Here is a 20,333-nt window from a genome sequence, read left to right as displayed (position 1 = left end):
TATCGTGCGTATGGCTCGCCGGGTCCCCCGCTTGAGGGTCGGGTGCCATTTATGTATTCCGAAGTTAGATGTGTTATGGTGTTATGGTGTGTTTATGGTTCGCCGAACCACATATGATATGATACTATGATATGATATTATGATGTGTGTCGGAGATTACGGAGCAAAACTTCCGGAGTTAGATGTGTGTGGCGCCTAAGGCAGGGCGGCACCACGTTTCCCCGGGTCCCGTAAGGGACCGGACACCGTTCTTTGCATGCATGGTCTGTGTTTCCAGTAAGTTGTTTGATTACTTTACATTTCGTGCTTACTTTCTGTATTTTTCTCCTGCACTATTTATTTCGCTTGTGATTCTGTTCATATTATTCCATGCCTTACATGCTCAGTACATATTTCGTACTGACTCCCCTTTCTTCGGGGGCTGCGTTTCATGCCCGCAACTACAGACGTTCGTTTTGCCGATCCGCCCGCTTAGGACGTCTACTCAGCTGTCTTGGAGTGCTCCCCTTGTCCGGAGCCCATATTTTGGTACAGACTCTTCCGTTGTATATCTTTGTGTATATATTCAGGGGTACGGCGGGGCCCTGTCCCGTCATATGATTCTGTTATGTTCGTTAGAGGACTGTAGACATATTTGTGGGTCATGGGTCGTGTTTGTTTGGTTTTGTCTGTGATTTGTGCCTTAGGCGGCCCTGTTTGCTATTATGGCCGAAATGGCCCATATGTTTGTATATGTGTGTACATTCGGGCGATGTGTATTCCGCCTGCCTACGGGCTTTGGTATGATATTTCTGATACATGTGGCCGCTTAAGACGACGCCTATTCTCAGTATCTGTGTAAGTTAACGTATGCTTAAATATGAATAAGTCTTTGATATGTCTGTTCGGTAAGTGAGTGTGTGTAGGTGTCCAGTTGGGCACCAGTCACGGTCCACGGGGTTAGGTCGTGACAAAAGTGGTATCAGAGCGGTTTGTCCTCGGAATGTCTGCAGGCCGTGTCTAGTAGAGTCTTGTTTATCGGTGTGTGGTGCACCACATCCATAAACAGGAGGCTACAGGACATTTAGGATGTTACCCTTCCTTCGATCTTAGATCGTGCGATAGAGCTGTATTATTAGGATGGTTCCTTTCTAACGAATTGTCACGTTTTCAGCGATGCCTCCGAGAAAAGCAAAAGCTGCCCAGAAGGGCAAGTCAGTGGCAGTTAGAGAGACCAGCGAGGCCCAGAGAGCTACCAGGGCCCGTACCCCGCCTGTACTTGAGGATGTGCCCCCGTCAGCCGGTTCTGTTACACCGCCATTACCAGAGGAGATTGGAGCAGCAGCAGCTGCTGATCAGGGGGCGGCTCCACCGCTAGCTCCCGGGGTTCCAGTACCTGAGCCTCCAGCTCCACAGCTAGGGGCGGAGGATAGGGCTATGAGAGAGGCGGTCCAGCTGCTGACCAGATTGGTGGCGGAGCAGGGGCACAGGCACAAATTAGGAGGTGATCAGGCGCATAGACATGATAGTTCGAGGGCCCGTGAGTTCTTGACGTGTAATCCTCCAGAGTTCTTCGGGACAAAACCTGAAGAGGATCCCCAGGAGTTTATCAGACAGATGCAGCGCACGTTACAGTTGATTAAGGCTTCTGCGACTGAGTCCGTCGAGTTGGCTTCATACCGGTTGCACGAGGTAGCTGCTAATTTGTCACGACCCAACCTAGGACCATGACAAGTGACCGAGCTTACCTTGCCCGATGGCTCAATGTATACTACTTATAGTCAAATATGGCGTTCAATAGATTTTTTTTTTTTTTTTTGTAACTATGCCTGAAAATTTTAAATCCAAATGCTAAAGTCAATACGTAACTCAAAACATCTCAAAGCGTGTTACATATATATACACACACACACATATATACATATATATATATGACATAAGACAAAGCTAGCTGAACTGGCTACCACCACTTTTGTACAACAACGTAGTGACCAACAAAACCAAACCGTACCCATAACACCCACGCTGTTCGCAAACTTCTAAAGAGTACGACCTGCAAGATATGTACACAAAATTATACCAAAACAGGAACAGCCTCCGAAGCAAGTGGAGCTGTCTGACTCCTAGCGCTGACTCCCCCTACGTAGCTGGATCGCCGGATCGCGCCCCTGAACCTGCGGGCATGAAACGCATCCCCCGAAGAAAGGGGGTCAGTACGGAATATGTAAAGCGAGAATAAATGGTAAGCATCGCATACTGTAGGAGGGAAAAGGTCATAAGCAAACCTAATACCTGCAGCCTTCGCTAGAAGAAACATAAATGTGTACACAAGGTCTCACAACAGTCTTTAAGTAAATAATGCAATCCAACCAACCTTCCAAAATAATGCACACTAACACACTTTCTTGAAATAAATAATACAACACAACACACGTGCCGCTTCCGGCACAATATCAATAGTAGCCCCTTCGGGCAGCCGCTTCCGTCGTAGTAGCATAACAGTCCCTTCGGACGGCCGCTTCCGGCATGATAATGATCATGGCCCCTTCGGGCATGCCTCTTCTGGCATAGTTATAATCATGGCCCCTTCGGGCATGCCGCTTCCGGCATAGTGATAATCATGGCCCCTTCGGGCATGCCGCTTCCGGCATAATAATGATAATGTAAACATAAGTAGTAAATGAAATGAGATAGTAAAACCTCGCACCCCTTTCGGAGTGGTATTTAAAAGTCTAAATATTAAGATCTCACACCCCCGTCGGAGTGGTTTTGAAAATCAATTTTTATATTTCTTTATACAAAACTAGTTCTGTTAAAATCATTAGTGAACCACAACCGCGTTTCAGAAGCCATTTATAGAAAACCAAAGCTACAATTATATTAGAAATGTTATTGCACTACAAAATATATTATAGAACATAATGAGGTAGTCACACAACTGTCCTTTGGTAGTCGGGACAACAGCCAAGAAAGTTTCCTTTAACTATCGTACAAAATAAGTCAAATGGAGCAATACAAAAGGTCTCGAGCACTGTGGGGTCATCCGTGGAAGTTGCAAAGCGATTTTCTCACATTTGTGCAATTTATGGATGTTTGAAAAGTTTTCCCAACAAAGTGTAAGGATTATCATTCAATTGTACTGAATGAATAGTACCAAAATTCAGACTCGCATTTCTATGAGCAGAATAACCTACGAGGCTCAAATCCGAACCTAGTACACCTAGGACATGCCAAAGAAAGGAAAGGGACAAACTCAAGTCCCTTTTCCACCAGAATCTACAAATGGTCATGTTTACCAATTGTGAGTTATAGCTTCTAAGAGTTCAACTTGAATTCATGTTTATCTACCGAAATTTCGGCAGCATTTCCCCTATACATATAGCATCCCCAAGAATTTACTCGGCCATAATATCAACAATCAACACCCACAACAATACCAACAACCACAACAACCACAATAAAACACATTCAACATAATTATTCCTCTTTTCTACATGATGCAACACTTCCAATCCAACTTCACACTATCAAACTAATATCAACATTTTCCATATTCATTAACTAACTTAAGATTATTCAAGAATTCAAACCATCCCGCCAATTCCATATTCCATCCGAAACTACTACAAATGCAACGAAACAACAAAATCGCATTGTTCTCTTCCAAGTTCATTAACGACAACCATATTCCACATTTTTGAATTCTACTTCCATAGTTACGTAAAAACTATATTCAAACATATAATTTCTCATAACAACATACAACCAATTTTTAATGCCGACTCGGTTCACTAAACCCTTATTTACATCATAAACATCACAACAACACAACTAACAAATTAAATGGAATTTAATTCACCTTCCCTTCTCTACACTATACCACACGGCCACACACACACTTGCACACCCACACGGCCATGCACACACACATCAGAATTCCAAAATTCTCATCTAATTCCAATCATTACAACATATACACCTTTTCTATAACATAAAAGAATAAAATTCTTACCTTTTTCTTCAAACTTCAACTTGCCGCAAACGTTGTTTTCTCGCTTAACTAATTGTACCACGTTGAAGAGGATTTTGAGCTTCGTAGGAATACAAGAAAATTTTAATTTTTTGGATCAAAGTTGAAAGGCTTGGAATTTTTTTTTTCTTTTTCTCCTTGTGGCCGAAATGCTTTCTTTTCTTTGCTCTTGCTTTTGTTTTCTTGAAGCTTCTAGTGAATGTGAGGAATGCCCCTTTATTTATTTGATGGCCTTGAATTTAATTAATATATGGGCTTGGGCCATTATTTCCTATGCCATGGCCGGCCACACCACTTGAATTGGGCCTCTATTATTCTTTTTGTTTTAGCCCAAACTAGTGAGGGATCACACTCGGTAATTCACGAAGCTAATTTCCAAAATTAAAATTTTACCCTTGGTCTCCCTCCATACTACCGCATCAACATTTGTCCATGAACAACTTACATATATATTAAATGAGAATCAAAATACGGCCTTAGTTCTTATAAATCGCAATTATGTTGAATTTCCCGAATACGCAAAATACGGGATATAACATCCTCCCCCCCTTTAGAACATTCGTCCTCGAATGTTGAATTGATCCCGAAGGTTCTATCAAAGGTAATCTCTTATTTACTTACTCTAGTCCGGGTTTATAGCGATAGTTTCGCTGAGTTATGGGTATCTCTTCCCTTAAGGCGCCAACTAAGTGTCTCATAAAACTCTTTATCTTGATTCACCCAGTTACCTACTATACTTATATTCTGACTTATGTCGCGATACATCCTGTCATAGTAATAAAAGCAGTTCGTATATAATTCAAATCTACCAATAAATCACTTGAAAGAGGGTATACCTGGTAGTGCATCCTGCGAAGCCTCTGGACCCGACCTCCCACCTAGCGCATAAATACGATATGGCCCTGCACTGGAACTAGGCGCTCCACCCCTGCCCCTACCTCGGCCAGAAGATGTCTGAGGTCCTGTCTCAGGGGCTCTTACTGAGGGTGACGACGCTGCTACTGAATTTCCAGGAACAGTATGGCCCACTCCTTGCAGACAATCTCTAGCATAGTGCGTCGGATCACCACAAGTATAACACACACCACGTCGACACTGTCCTATGTGGCGTCTCCCGCAAGTCGCACATCGGGGAGGGGGCATCATCTCCTGCCCTGACCCTGCCTGCTGCTGAGAACCCGGCGCATAAGGATAATTTTGTCTCTGCCTAGGGAAGGCCTCCCTACCCCGCTGAGATCCTCGAAACTGTAAGGGTGCGCTATGTTGGGGCCTACCCTCTCTGGTGGATCCTTTATTCTGACCCTCTGACCTGGCCCTCTTGGACTGCCCACTACTCTGCTCCGAGGCAGCCTCTCGCTGACGCTTCCGATCTTCTGACCCCTGAGCGTAAGCCTGAACGCGAGCTATATCCATACCCGGCTGCATTGCCACTGCCATACAAGCGTCCTGCAACTCTGACTCTAATCCCATCACATATCGATAAACTCTATCTTCCATCTCCTGCACAATAGAAGGGGCATATCTGGCTAAAGAATCAAACTCCACACTGTACTCTCTAACAGACATGCTACCCTGCCGTAGGTTAAGGAACCTGTCAACTCTTGCCCGTCTCAATTCGGGTGGCATATAATGGCGCAAGAAGGCATCTGAGAATTCCTGCCAAGTCGGTGGAGGGGCATCCCTACCTCTCGATAATTTCCATGATTGAAACCAATTAATTGCTATACCCTGTAACCTATAGGCAGCTAGCTCATTAGTGAACCACAACCGCGTTTCAGAAGCCATTTATAGAAAACCAAAGCTACAATTATATTAGAAATGTTATTACACTACAAAATATATTATAGAACATAATGAGGTAGTCACACAACTGTCCTTTGGTAGTCGGGACAACAGCCAAGAAAGTTTCCTTTAACTATCATACAAAATAAGTCAAATGGAGCAATACAAAAGGTCTCGAGCACTGTGGGGTCATCCGTGGAAGTTGCAAAGCGATTTTCTCACATTTGTGCAATTTATGGATGTTTGAAAAGTTTTCCCAACAAAGTGTAAGGATTATCATTCAATTGTACTGAATGAATAGTACCAAAATTCAGACTCGCATTTCTATGAGCAGAATAACCTATGAGGCTCAAATCCGAACCTAGTACACCTAGGACATGCCAAAGAAAGGAAAGGGACAGCTTTACATACCTTATTTGCGCTTTACGTTCGTCCAAACTCAAGTCCCGTTTCCACCAGAATCTACAAATGGCCATGTTTACCAATTGTGAGTTATAGCTTCTAAGAGTTCAACTTGAATTCATGTTTATCTACCGAAATTTCGGCAGCATTTCCCCTATACATATAGCATCCCCAAGAATTTACTCGGCCATAATATCAACAATCAACACCCACAACAATACCAACAACCACAACAACCACAATAAAACACATTCAACATAATTATTCCTCTTTTCTACATGATGCAACACTTCCAATCCAACTTCACACTATCAAACTAATATCAACATTTTCCATATTCATTAACTAACTTAAGATTATTCAAGAATTCAAACCATCCCGCCAATTCCATAGTCCATCCGAAACTACTACAAATGCAACGAAACAACAAAATCGCATTGTTCTCTTCCAAGTTCATTAACGACAACCATATTCCACATTTTTGAATTCTACTTCCATAGTTACGTAAAAACTATATTCAAACATATAATTTGTCATAACAACATACAACCAATTTTTAATGCCGACTCGGTTCACTAAACCCTTATTTACATCATAAACATCACAACAACACAACTAACAAATTAAATGGAATTTAATTCACCTTCCCTTCTCTACACTATACCACACGGCCACACACACACTTGCACACCCACACGGCCATGCACACACACATCACAATTCCAAAATTCTCATCTAATTCCAATCATTACAACATATACACCTTTTCTATAACATAAAAGAATAAAATTCTTACCTTTTTCTTCAAACTTCAACTTGCCGCAAACGTTGTTTTCTCGCTTAACTAATTGTACCACGTTGAAGAGGATTTTGAGCTTCGTAGGAATACAAGAAAATTTTAATTTTTTGGATCAAAGTTGAAAGGCTTGGATTTTTTTTTTCTTTTTCTCCTTGTGGCCGAAATGCTTTCTTTTCTTTGCTCTTGCTTTTGTTTTCTTGAAGCTTCTAGTGAATGTGAGGAATGCCCCTTTATTTATTTGATGGCCTTGAATTTAATTAATATATGGGCTTGGGCCATTATTTCCTATGCCATGGCCGGCCACACCACTTGAATTGGGCCTCTATTATTCTTTTTTTTTTTGAGCCCAAACTAGTGAGGGATCACACTCGGTAATTCACGAAGCTAATTTCCAAAATTAAAATTTTACCCTTGGTCTCCCTCCATACTACCGCATCAACATTTGTCCATGAACAACTTACATATATATTAAATGAGAATCAAAATACGACCTTAGTTCTTATAAATCGCAATTATGTTGAATTTCCCGAATACGCAAAATACGGGATATAACATAATTGGTATGAGTCCTAGGAGTTGTCCAGGGGTGACGGCGCTCCCCCAGCAGTGTGGGACGAGTTTACTCAGGCCTTTCTTGGCCACTTTCTGCCTCCCGAGTTGCGGCGTGCTAGGGTTGACAGATTCTTACAGCTGAGGCAGGATGGTAGGAGCGTCCGAGAATATAGCCTAGAGTTCGACTCACTGGCTAGATATGCACCTGCTATAGTAGCTGATATGGCTGACAGGGTGCACCGGTATGTGATGGGGCTAGATCATTATTTGGTTGATAGCTGCTTGGCGATGGATTCCCAGCCAGGGATGGATATCGCACGGGTACAGGCATACGCCCAGGGTATGGAGGACCGACTTAAGAGGCGACAACCCGATAGGGATGCTGACAAGAGCCAGCCCAAGAGGGCCAGATCAGCTGGGTATTCTGAGGAGTTTCGGAGTAGGCCGTCTCAGCAGCAGGGTAGTAGGTATTCTTCCCAGCCAGCACGGAGCACACCCCCACAGTTCTCGGGCCAGAGACCAGATTATGCAGGGTATTCAGGGGCAGGCCAGAGCTCCAGGATTTCAGGCTCACAGGCGAGCAGAGGTCCTGGTCAGTCGAGGCCACCTATACCTCGGTGTTCCCACTGTGGGAATCCCCACCCGGGGGAGTGTTATCGTGCTACAGGTGCCTGTTATTCTTGCGGTCGTCAAGGCCATATCATGAGAGATTGCCCGTTGCTGGGTGGTTCCAGTGGTGCAGTTCAGCCCGCGGGGTCGGTTGCCAGTTCATCCTCTTCTGTAGCTATGCGCCCTACGGGGCAGGGCATGCCAACACCAGCAGGCCGCAGTAGAGGTCGTGGCGGGGGTTCCAGTTCCAGCGGTCCTTCGCACCGCATCTATGCCTTGGCTAGTAGACAGGACCCGGAGGCGCCACCAGACGCGGACACAGGTATATTATTGGTCTTTTCTCGAAATGTATATGCATTGACAGGTCTAGGCTCTATTTTGTGGTATATTTTTCCCTCCTAGTAACTAATAGAATTGGGGTAAAACCCGGAGTGATAGGATCGTTAGAGGTAGCTATTCATACGAATAAAAAGTGAATGTTGAGAATTTAAAAGGCTAACTCGGTAGTCATATAATTAGAAAAATAAAGGACCCTCTCTAGGTCGGAATGGGACCCGCTATGGTGTTATGGTGTGTTTATGGTTCGCCGAACCACATATGATATGATACTATGATATGATATTATGATGTGTGTCGGAGATTACGGAGCAAAACTTCCGGAGTTAGATGTGTGTGGCGCCGAAGGCAGGGCGGCTGTTACATCCAGTATTTTTGCATATTCGAAAAATTTGAGATAACTTGACTTGTAATGAATGAGGCCATATTTGGACCTTACTTGGTATGAATGTGTAGGCTATGAATGCATTGGTGTGAAATTACGAAAGGAGGCCAAGGGCAAAATTGGAATTTTTGGAAACTTGCTTCATGAATTACAAGATGTAGCCAATTGGACTCAACAAAAAAAAAATAATAATAAGAAAATGAGGCCCAAACAAGGGAGGCCCAACCGGCCATGTACACTTGATCCAAGCCCATGGATTATTTAATTTCCATGTGATGAATTATCTTATATAAGTCATCTATATCACTTAGAAGGTTCAAGAAAAACACAAAGTAAAAACAAAAACAAGAGAGCAAGAGAGAGCACGGCCAAGGGAGAAAGAAAGGAAAGAAAAGGAAAAAAATTCTTGGAGCTAAATCCTTGGTTCAAAAATCCATTTCTTGTGGGATTATTACTAATTGCAAGATTCTCTACAAAGTGACATAATTATTTTGGCAAGAAAGTAGTGTTGGTGGCAAGTGAAGAACTTGAAGAAAAGGTGAGAATCAATTCATTTTCTTATGTTATGAAGTTTGGTTTATGTTGTAATATGTAGAAGTAAGTAGAAATTATGAAAATATGGAAGTTTGCAAAGTGGGTGTGTTTATATGAAGGAGGCCGTGTGTGTGTATATGTCGTATGTTTATGATGACTTGAATTTATGTTGGAATCTAGTTGTAGTTATAGTAGAAATTGTATTGGAAATGAAAGTTGAATGAATTAGTGGAAGTTGGAAAATGTAGTGTGTGGCCGTGTGGTGTATGTTGATGATGGAAGGTGAACTAAATTTTGTTAGTATGATAATTGTGTTGATTATGAAGTGAATGAAAGAATAATCGTTTTTGTTGCCATGGAAAATTTGTTGTTAAGTTGTTGTAGGAAGTTATACAACTTTATTGTAACTTATGTAAATATGGAAATGAAAGTAGTAAGAGGCAAATTAGGATTGTCATTGATGAAGTTGGAAGATATGAATATGTCATGAACATGTTTGCTAAAAGATTGGAAGTTGTGGGTGAATTATGTCTTTGGTAGGAGACTTGTATATTGTGTATACTTTATGTATATTTGGTGAAAACGATATGACATGCCTCCGAATCATGTTGTAATGGCCTTGATAGGTGATGAATATGAAAATGATAAGATTGGTTTGGAAGTGTAAGGTCGGAATGAAAGAAGTTATGTTATGCCGGAAAGATGGCTAGTTATGCCATATTATGTGTTTGTAATACTTGTTGTTGTTATTAATGTTGTTGTTGGGTTGCTGTGTTGACATATTAAGCCGAGCCAAGTCTCGGGGATGTATATGTATAGGGGAAATGCTGCTGAAATTTCGGTAGGCAAACATGTGCTTAAGTTTGGAGTCTTAAGGTTTGAAATTGACAATTGGTAAACTTGACCATTTGTAGATTCTGGACGAAATTGGAATCGAAGACAAGCGAGCGTAAGACGCAATCGAGGTATGTAAAGCCTTCCCCTTTATTCTTAGGCATGTTCTGAACATAATAGGCTCGACCGCGAGCCTTAAATACGACTCCGTTCCTCGGAATTCGAGATGGAAATCCGCTCCAATTCCTTCAGTAAGATTGAATCACTTTCCTTATAACTTGTCCCCAAAGTGAACTTTTGTATGCAATCTTCCCAAACGGAGTCGGAATACTTCCAAATGACTATGGATGACCTCATAAGGTCTATTATCAGTAATTTATGCATGTCGCCTCGAGTTGGTCCGAGGTGGGCCCACGGAGCCCCGATACCTATTGTATGACCTAAATTATCTTATTTCTGTCCGTTCTTCACAAACAACATCTGAACTATTATTCTGATCACGATATGACTACTTTTATATAAATCTTGCAAAATGGTTTTGACATCTGAAAATCCGATTCTGGTTATAATCTGTCATGCCTTCCCAAGTAGGATATAGACGCGTATTATGAACGCTATCCGAATACTCTGATTTGACTCGCCATTTGGCCTACTTCAGTTTGATTGAGTCGGTATAACGATCCGTATGTATGTGGTTTCTCATTAATCTGTTCGTGGATGTCTCAAAGCTTCCTTTCACCGGATCCCGGGCCGGTTTATATCGTGCGGATGGGCCGCCGAGTCCCTTGTCGGGGGCCGGGTCCCATGTATGAATTTCGAAGTATGATGTGTCCGGTTCCGGGGTACTGTGGTATATGTCCGTCCCCGGTTACCGTGTATATGTTACGAAGTATGATGTGTCCGGTTTCCCGGCGTGTGATCTGTCCCCGGGGTTACCGTGGTTATGATATGATGTGTTATGTGACGGAGATGTTCGAAGATATGAAATCTTCTGAAATATGATATGTTGTGGCGCCAAAGGCAGGAGTGGCGACCACGTTCCTGTGCCCTATTATGATTCTGTCTGTCTGATTGGATTCTGATTCTGTCTGTCTGTCCGTATGGATTCTGATTCTGTCTGTCCGTATGGATTCTGATGTTGTCTGTCCGTATGGATTATTATTCTGTCTGTCCGTATGGATTATGATTCCGTCTGTCCGTATGAATTGTGATTCTGCCCGTCCGTCTGGACCATATTTCTGTCCGTCCGACTGAGTTATGATTCTGTCCGGTATACTTCTGTCTGTCCGTCTGGACTATGCTTCTGTCCGGTATATTTCCGTCTGTCTGTTGGGTTATAATTCCGTTCGCTATATTTCTGTGCTTCTGATTCAGACTATGATTATGTTTGTTATATTTTCGCTTTACATACTCGGTACATCTTTCGTACTGACCCCCCGGTTCTTCGGGGGCTGCGTTACATGCCCGCAAGTACAGACGCACCTGGAGATATGCCGCCAGTCTAGGGCTCAGATTCTGCTATTTTGAAGAGCTCCTTGATCCGGAGCGTGTACTTTTGGTATATATCTTCTGTCTTCTGTATATTCTGTATGTATGGTAACTCCGGGTACGGCGGGGCCCTGTCCCTTCATATGACTCTGTATGTCTGTTAGAGGCCTGTAGATATATATGTGGGTTACGGGTTACATCTGTTCAGGTAGGTGCGTACGATTTTGTGACTCTGTCTGTTATGTTAGCCTCATCGGCTTATGCAAAAGTTTCAGTATGTATATGTATATATATTTTCGCGCGCGCCGTATCTGTATTGGCTTGAATCTGTAAACTCATATTTGAAATATTCTGCCTGGTACGCCGATTCTATCAGGTAGGTACGTATGGGTATCCAGTTAGGATACCAGTCGCGGCCCACGGGGTTGGGTCGTGACAGAAGTGGTATCAGAGCGGTTAGTCCTCGGTATGTCTACAAGCCGTGTCTAGTAGAGTCTTGTTTATCGGTGTGTTGTGCACCACATCTATAAACAGGAGGCTACAGGGCATCTAGGATGTTACCCTTCTTTGGATCTTAGATCGTGCGATAAAGCTGTATGGTTAGGATGTTGCTTCCCTACGAATCGTTGTATCTACAGCGAGGCTCCAAAAAGAGCATCAGTGTCAGTATTTGGAGAGAATGTTTCTTACCCTCTTCCTGCAGGCGATTGTAGATTGACAAGAATGAAGAGGACTGCTTCTGATAATGGGGATGGGGGTGCTAAGAAGGCCCCTAGGATATCACCAGGACCGAGTAGGCAGATCCCCAGCTACTCGATTGAGACAGACCCTTCGGAGGATCCAGAAACAATTCCTCCAGAGTTTCTGATCCCCAGAGCAGAGGATCCCAGAGAAGATAGTTATGATACTGACCCTTCGGAGGACCCGACGACGATACCTCCAGAGCTTCGTACTCCCAGGGAGGAGGATGGCCATGATGCAGATCCTCTCGAGCATTCCTCTGGGACGCCGGAGGAGGAGGTTTCCGGGGATGTTCCAGTAGCTCCTGTGATAGAGCACTTTGTTAGACAGGCTTCCCCGGAGAGTGTTACGCCCTACTCCAGTCCATTGTCCTGGCCATCAGTGAACCAGGAATTGCCGGGCTACCTATACTCCTCTGATTCGGACGCGGGTAATAGCGGGGGCCAGGCGAGTGGGGGCCAGACAGAAGACGATGATGATGGACACAGTTCCCACGGCAACTCCCCAGGTTAGACCCGAGATTGATCATTTATGAGTACATAAGTTTCCTAGAATTTCCGATGTGTGTATGATATCTGTAAAATAGTATTCGATGACGACGACGGAAAGTTTAAAAGTATTAAAGACCTAGTGGTTAAAGGCAAGGGTGACTGAGATGTCTCCACTATTAGTGTGAATCTAGAAACCCCAGATGAAGGTGAATATTGAAGATTCAGAAAGACAACATGGTAATTGTATGGTATAGCTCGGGGTGGGACCCACTACGAGAATTTTCCGAAAATTTACTAAGATCCCGATCTGCCCAAATTACGTGATGAAGGTCATGCGGGGCAGTCGACGAAATTATATTGGCCTTAATGGGTCCAAACGCATGAAAGTTTCGAGGTTAAGCGTGCTAAGGCTAGAGCAATTCTGGGATGGGTGACCCCCCTGGGAAGGATACTAAAATTTTTACAAGTGCAAGTATAAGATGTAAATGGAAATGTGGGGTAACCTAAAAGGAAAAGATAATGTGCGGAGTAATTAGTACCCTTACAGGAGTCGCGTAGACCGAGGCGGACTAAATGGGCGAAAGGAAAAAGTGCAATACCGCTCGGGAATTTGGGCGAACTTGAATGGCGGTTGGAGATGTTTGCAGGTAACATAATAATAAACGTATATGTATGTGTGTGATTTTTGTCTGGTGACCATATGGATTAAGAGCCGAGTTCCGGCGACTAATGTTGTGATAGACGAAAGGTTTTACTAATCAGAATGTATGAAACGAAGCGGAGGTAAGGATATGAATGTTGTAAAAAAAAATGGATAAATCCTGATTACTTTATAAGTTAGTCTAGTGCGGCGATATCTGGAAAAGAGAATAAGTGTGGATATTAGAAAAGATGAAGGATAAGAGATGCGATTAAGCAAAACTTTCGAAGGAGTCGACAAGCGACACGTAAGATGATTTGTATGACAATCTGACGAACAAGTTCAGGAATGAGTGAACGAGCTTTGATGAAACAACTCGTGGTATAATGATCAGAGTGAATAATGAAATGTCGACGAGGAAAATTTCCGTAAATCGCTGAAGCATTAGTGGGAGTGGTCTGATTCTAATCAAAACTCTGTCTGTTATACTTCTGCACCTCTGACTTTGATGAGGTTCTGTCTATTACGCCTCTGTACTTCTGAATCCGATTATGTTCCTGTCTGATACATCTCTGTATGTCTGACTCTGGATACGAATCTGTCTGATGCATCTCTGTACGTCTGATTCTGATTACGAATCTGTCTGATATATCTCTGTATGTCTAACCCTGATTATGAGTCTGTCTAACACATCTCTGTATCTCCGACTCTGATAACGAATCTGTCTGATATATCTCTGTACGTCTGACTTTGATAACGAATCTGTCTGATACATTTCTGTCCGTCTGACTTTGAACACGGATCTGTCTGACATACTCCCATACGTCTCATTCTGACTACGAATCTGTCCGCCATAGTTTAGTACGTTTGCCTCCGATTACGAATCCGTCCGATATGCTTCTATGCGTCCGATCCCAGTTATAAATCTGAGTGGTATGACGTGGGATTATGATAATGTGGTAAGGAACCGAGGAGTGTAACAAGAAGTGATATTAATTACAATGTTTGAAAAGCTTCGAAGGAAAGGAAGAAGGGACACAACGTCTGTGAAAGAGCGAAAAGCATTCATCCGTTACTAGAATATAGTTCATGGCCCAATGACTATGTGGGATATGAGAGAATACGTTATGAAAGCATACGAGTCAGTAATGTGAAGAATTACTCCATCGTATTGGTAAAGAATCCATATCGGAAGGTCAACAAAGGACGATTATAAAAAAAGAACCCTCCCGAAGTAGTATGATGCCCCATGAGGTCAATTTAACATTCGAGGACGAATGTTTTAAAGGGGGGGAGGACGTTACATCCAGCATTTTTGCATATTCGAAAAATTTGAGATAACTTGACTTGTAATGAATGAGGCCATATTTGGACCTTACTTGGTATGAATGTGTAGGCTATGAATGCATTGGTGTGAAATTACGAAAGGAGGCCAAGGGCAAAATTGGAATTTTTGGAAACTTGCTTCATGAATTACAAGATGTAGCCAATTGGACTCAACAAAAAAAAATTATAATAAGAAAATGAGGCCCAAACAAGGGAGGCCCAACCGGCCATGTACACTTGATCCAAGCCCATGGATTATTTAATTTCCATGTGATGAATTATCTTATATAAGTCATCTATATCACTTAGAAGGTTCAAGAAAAACACAAAGCAAAAACAAAAACAAGAGAGCAAGAGAGAGCACGACCAAGGGAGAAAGAAAGGAAAGAAAAGGAAAAAAATTCTTGGAGCTAAATCCTTGGTTCAAAAATCCATTTCTTGTGGGATTATTACTAATTGCAAGATTCTCTACAAAGTGACATAATTATTTTGGCAAGAAAGTAGTGTTGGTGACAAGTGAAGAACCTGAAGAAAAGGTGAGAATCAATTCATTTTCTTATGTTATGAAGTTTGGTTTATGTTGTAATATGTAGAAGTAAGTAGAAATTATGAAAATATGGAAGTTTGCAAAGTGGGTGTGTTTATATGAAGGAGGCCGTGTGTGTGTATATGTCGTATGTTTATGATGACTTGAATTTATGTTGGAATCTAGTTGTAGTTATAGTAGAAATTGTATTGGAAATGAAAGTTGAATGAATTAGTGGAAGTTGGAAAATGTAGTGTGTGGCCGTGTGGTGTATGTTGATGATGGAAGGTGAACTAAATTTTGTTAGTATGATAATTGTGTTGATTATGAAGTGAATGAAAGAATAATCGTTTTTGTTGCCATGGAAAATTTGTTGTTAAGTTGTTGTAGGAAGTTATACAACTTTATTGTAACTTATGTAAATATGGAAATGAAAGTAGTAAGAGGCAAATTAGGATTGTCATTGATGAAGTTGGAAGATATGAATATGTCATGAACATGTTTGCTAAAAGATTGGAAGTTGTGGGTGAATTATGTCTTTGGTAGGAGACTTGTATATTGTGTATACTTTATGTATATTTGGTGAAAACGATATGACATGCCTCCGAATCATGTTGTAATGGCCTTGATAGGTGATGAATATGAAAATGATAAGATTGGTTTGGAAGTGTAAGGTCGGAATGAAAGAAGTAATGTTATGCCGGAAAGATGGCTAGTTATGCCATATTATGTGTTTGTAATACTTGTTGTTGTTATTAATGTTGTTGTTGGGTTGCTGTGTTGACATATTAAGTTTGGAGTCTTAAGGTTTGAAATTGACAATTGATAAACTTGACCATTTGTAGATTCTGGACGAAATTGGAATCGAAGCCAAGCGAGCGTAAGACGCAATCGAGGTATGTAAAACCTTCCCCTTTATTCTTAGGCATGTTCTGAACATAATAGGCTCGACCGCGAGCCTTAAATACGACTCCGTTCCTCGGAATTCGAGATGGAAATCCGCTCCAATTCCTTCAGTAAGATTGAATCACTTTCCTTATAACTTGTCCCCAAAGTGAACTTTTGTATGCAATCTTCCCAAACGGAGTCGGAATACTTCCAAATGACTATGGATGACCTCATAAGGTCTATTATCAGTAATTTATGCATGTCGCCTCGAGTTGGTCCGAGGTGGGCCCACGGAGCCCCGATACCTATTGTATGACCTAAATTATCTTATTTCTGTCCGTTCTTCACAAACAACATCTGAACTATTATTCTGATCACGATATGACTACTTTTATATAAATCTTGCAAAATGGTTTTGACATCTGAAAATCCGATTCTGGTTATAATCTGTCATGCTTTCCCAAGTAGGATATAGACGCGTATCATGAACGCTATCCGAATACTCTGATTTGACTCGCCATTTGGCCTACTTCAGTTTGATTGAGTCGGTATAACGATCCGTATGTATGTGGTTTCTCATTAATCTATTCGTGGATGTCTCAAAGCTTCCTTTCACCGGATCCTGGGCCGGTTTATATCATGCGGATGGGCCGCCGAGTCCCTTGTCGGGGGCCGGATCCCATGTATGAATTTCGAAGTATGATGTGTCCGGTTCCGGGGTACTGTGGTATATGTCCGTCCCCGGTTACCGTGTATATGTTACGAAGTATGATGTGTCCGGTATCCCGGCGTGTGATCTGTCCCCGGGGTTACCGTGGTTATGATATGATGTGTTATGTGACGGAGATGTTCGAAGATATGAAATCTTCTGAAATATGATATGTTGTGGCGCCAAAGGCAGGAGTGGCGACCACGTTCCTATGCCCTATTATGATTCTGTCTGTCTGATTGGATTCTGATTCTGTCTGTCCGTATGGATTCTGATGTTGTCTGTCCGTATGGATTATTATTATGTCTGTCCGTATGGATTATGATTCCGTTTGTCCGTATGGATTGTGATTCTGCCCGTCCGTCTGGACCATATTTCTGTCCGTTCGACTGAGTTATGATTCTGTCCGGTATACTTCTGTCTGTCCGTCTGGACTATGCTTCTGTACGGTATACTTCCGTCTGTCTGTTGGGTTATAATTCCGTTCGCTATATTTCTGTGCTTCTGATTCAGACTATGATTATGTTTGTTATATTTTCGCTTTACATACTCGGTACATCTTTCGTACTGACCCCCGGTTCTTCGGGGGCTGCGTTACATGCCCGTAGGTACAGACGCACCTGGAGATACGCCGCCAGTCTAGGGCTCAGATTCTGCTATTTTGAAGAGCTCCTTGATCCGGAGCGTGTGCTTTTGGTATATATCTTCTGTCTTCTGTATATTCTGTATGTATGGTAACTCCGGGTACGGCGGGGCCCTGTCCCGTCATATGACTCTGTATGTCTGTTAGAGGCCTGTAGATATGTATGTGGGTTACGGGTTACATCTGTTCAGGTAGGTGCGTACGATTTTGTGACTCTGTCTGTTATGTTAGCCTCATCGGCTTATGCAAAAGTTTCAGTATGTATATGTATATATATTTTCGCGCGCGCCGTATCTGTATTGGCTTGAATCTGTAAACTCATATTTGAAATATTCTGCCTGGTACGCCGATTCTATCAGGTAGGTACGTATGGGTATCCAGTTAGGATACCAGTCGCGGCCCACGGGGTTGGGTCGTGACAGCGGCGCCACGTTTCCCCGGGTCCCGTAAGGGACCGAACACCGTTCTTTGCATGCATGGTCTGTGTTTCCAGTAAGTCCTTAGGCGGCCCTGTTTGCTATTATGGCCGAAATGGCCCATATGTTTGTATATGTGTGTACATTCGGGCGATGTGTATTCCGCCTGCCTACGGGCTTTGGTATGATATTTCTGATACATGTGGCCGCTTAAGACGACGCCTATTCTCAGTATCTGTGTAAGTTAACGTATGCTTAAATATGAATAAGTCTTTGATATGTCGGTTCGGTAAGTGAGTGTGTGTAGGTGTCCAGTTGGGCACCAGTCACGGTCCACGGGGTTGGGTCGTGACAATAAGGGAACACTGTCTAATGAAATGAGGAGTAGAAAATATAAAGGTAGACTCCAGGGCAGCAGGCAGGCAGGTAGCTCACCCTCAGAATCTCTGCAGAAATAGCCTCAAGGCTGGAATCGGGGTCTCGACGAGGGTCCTGGCTCATACTATGCACTCAGAAAAAGTGCAGCAAGAGTAGTATCAGAACACACATGTACCGTGTCACGACCCAATTTCAGTAAGTCGTGCGGGCACCTACCTTTCCCACCTCGGTAGGCGAAACCTTAATTCAACATTCATAAATAATAGAAAGTAGCGGAATAAGTAAAATAGCGAAAGTCTCACAATTATAATATAAATAAGAAAATGCGGAAGTAAATGAAATCCGCCCCAGTATCTGGTCTGCTCATACAAGAGCATCTAACTAAAATCTACAAGTCTGGAATATCAATAATACATCAAGTCCGAATATGTCTCGGAATAGGAAATTAAACATAAACAAATAAGATTCTTTAAGGCAGCAGACGTCTCGTGCTTACCTTGTAGACTCTAAGAAAATCTCAGAGTGACTTTCAGCCACGAGAAATAGAAGTAGATCCAACCTCGAATTCTGCCTTCATAAAAGAATGCAGCAAGTGCAGGTTAGTACAAAACCACAGTACTGGTAGGTATCATTGGTTGACTAAGTATAGCTAACACAATTCAGATAATAAAGCAAGATAGGCAGATAAATCAACAAGTATAAGTCAAACACAATCGGAACCAAGTATACGTCATCACCTAAGTAGAGTATCTAAACCCAAATGTGCCAGTCTCAATATGTCCAATCCGAAAACCAATATCATAAGTAAAACACCAAGTCATCTCAATATAAGCCATGATGCAATGCAATGCAATAATATATGAATGCAAATGCAATGCCATTCAATGTTGTGTACACATGTACTCTGGACGGAATACCTCCTTGTCTCGGTAGCACAACCCAAGTGTCACTCGTCTCGGATCTTTGCCCAATAGACAGACGAGACTATGGATCTTTGCCAATGGATGGTTCTCACCGGCACCACCCCGGGGGACCCGCAGAGTCTATGCACTCACTCAATCAATGATTCCAAAATGAACATCGGATATCGGACTCTCACGTCACTCAAGTAAAAAACAGTGTATCATGAATGAAAGAAAATGCATGTAATGCATGTGTCAACATCAATAATCTGATCAATATCACAAGTACCAACATGGGTATGCCAACAACATATCAATGTCACAAGTACCAACATGGGTACGCCAATAATATATCAGTGTCACAAGTACCAACATGGTTACGCTAACAATATCAGTGTCACAAGTACCAACATGAGTACGCCAATAATATCAGGAAAGACTACATATGTCATATAGAACTTTATCCTCGTATCGACATCAACCCGTAAGATACTGCAATATCACAATCAAGGTGGAACAACAAATTCCAATTTCTACTAACAACACTTGGCCTCAAGCCAATAGAATAGAACAATCAAGTCACAACACAACGGGGTGGCTAGCCCCAATCACACTACAGGGCCCAACCTAAGACAATATCCAACCCAAATTCATACCCGAAGGTTTACATGTTTTCTCCGACAATATCATCTAAATATATGCTTCACTATACGAAGTCTCACCAAGGGTAAGCCGTAACCTACCTGGATGGCCGAACAACAAACACCGACAATCACTCTATAGCTTTGCCCTTTCGCTGAGCCTCAAGATCAAAGAAGTCTAGGTATATTTGAAATCTAGATTATAAATCACGAAGATTGATACCTATATTGCTGTCATTCAAATTAGGTCAAAACCAACCCTAGAATTTAGGAAAACAGGCCCTATAAGGGCAAAACGGAAA

Source organism: Lycium barbarum, chromosome 8 (genome assembly GCF_019175385.1).
Source record: "Lycium barbarum isolate Lr01 chromosome 8, ASM1917538v2, whole genome shotgun sequence".
Lineage (NCBI taxonomy): Eukaryota > Viridiplantae > Streptophyta > Magnoliopsida > Solanales > Solanaceae > Lycium > Lycium barbarum.
The sequence above is the reverse complement of the archived record's forward strand: the minus strand, read 5'-3'. Positions refer to the sequence as shown.